We start from the raw sequence: 1,791 nt of genomic DNA on the forward strand, positions 1-1,791 counted from the left end.
ATAGGAATTTGGGTTATTTTTTATTCGGTATTAGTTATATATTATATCATTTTGTTTAAAATGAATTAAGGCATCTATTAAGTTCGGAAATCTTTTTTTTTTAAATAATGATATTTGAAGCAGTATTTTTCTATTTTGAAATGACATTTAAGTGAGAACTTATTTTGGGGTATAAAAATATTTTATTATTATTTTAAATATTTGAGAAATGCCTAAATGTGAGCTTTCATCCCAAATTTGAACTTTTTTCATAATTCTCAATCAAAAGACAAATAACCGGAATGATATATCTTCCGGTATATATAATTCGGTATATATAATGGGTAACGCACTAGCCATGGATTTGAGCAAAAAATTAGGAACAACTTAATTTTTTTGAAAATTATAGGAATTTTAATAAAAAAATCATGGATTTTTTAAAATTTTGAACTATTTCCAGAACTAAAAAGCTGCTTAGTTTTACAATGGTCGATCATTGCTCTTGTATTTTAATTCATTATGTAGGCAGTATTATAAACTAGACAGTAATATGTCAAATTTTAAATTTATACTTTTAATTGCATTTCTGTATTCGTATTTGAATTATTTTTTTAAAGAAAAACCGCATTTTGGGAAAAACGAGTTTAAATTTTATGTTATTAATTTTCAATGAGATGTAAAAAAAAAAAAAATTTCTTCAAAATTTGTGGGCTTTTTTAGAGTATACATCGTTTTTTAAAGTTCAAAATTTGAATTTTTTTTTTTTTTTTGTCTTTCTCTTATGAGTATCTAATGTAATCAGCTATACAACTGGCACTGTTTTCTTCCAATATTTATCTAATCATTTGATTTGAAAATGTATATTAGAAAATCTGGAGACGCTTTGAGGAAATAATAGTTATCATAAGTACGATTTAAAGGCTTTTCATTCATGTATTTTGTGAAATTATAGTACAAATTTCCCACAAATATAGCATATTATATTTGTGGAAAATCAAGATAATTTAGTGATTCAGGATTATCTAAAGTTACAACAATGCCATCCAAAGAATTCATACCGAAAATATTCCAAAATCTTATCTAGCATATACTAAAAGAATTGAAATAGGAATAGACAATAATTTAAAATAATCTAAATAAAAATAATGAAAACTCTTGTTGATAGTATCATGTTTAATTCCATTTCTTACAGTTCAGTTTTATTAAAATACCTTCATTTCATCTCAAATTACCGTGGACAAGAAATAAAAATGATTTTCAGATGTTATATGAACCGTTTTTCAGATATACATTTAAAAATTGTGAATTTCAATCACAAATGTGATTTCAACGTAGGCAGACCTTAAGGCAGTTAAATATTATGATAGTTATAGTTGTAATAAATATCAAAACAATGAAATATTCAGAAATTTTTCAGCATTGTTTGTGTTTCCAAGCTTGATTCTCAGTACTCGCTTCAGTAGTATATGCACTAAAATAGATTCAATACCGAGAAGATTACCATGGTCCCTGCACAAGGATAACCAGCAAAATCTTGAAGCGTAACATAAGCATCTACCGCTGAAAGAAAAGCTTGTTGTTCAATCCCATTTTTCAGATTCTTCTCCTAAATATCTAATATTTAAAGTATTATTTAGGAATCTAATCATGCGAGTTTACGAGTTTAGTATTCATAATGCTCGATTTTATTTTTATTTCATTTTGCGCGAGTGGTCAGCAAATTCATGAACGGTTTCATATGTTTTACCAGAACAAGTTAATAAATACTAATACTGCAGTTATTATTTATAAAATACATTAAATAGCGTTCCC

At 25.9% G+C, this 1,791-nt stretch overlaps 1 non-coding gene across 1 annotated transcript; it reads left to right on the forward strand.

Annotated features, from left to right (window-relative positions):
- Positions 1–1,426: 1,426 nt before the first annotated feature.
- LOC129982005 (U6 spliceosomal RNA) lies at positions 1,427–1,533 on the forward strand. The gene has a single exon (XR_008785410.1). It is a non-coding gene; the product is annotated as a U6 spliceosomal RNA (small nuclear RNA).
- Positions 1,534–1,791: the final 258 nt, after the last annotated feature.

The sequence above is a fragment of the Argiope bruennichi genome, chromosome 8 (genome assembly GCF_947563725.1).
Source record: "Argiope bruennichi chromosome 8, qqArgBrue1.1, whole genome shotgun sequence".
NCBI classification, from domain to species: Eukaryota; Metazoa; Arthropoda; class Arachnida; order Araneae; family Araneidae; genus Argiope; species Argiope bruennichi.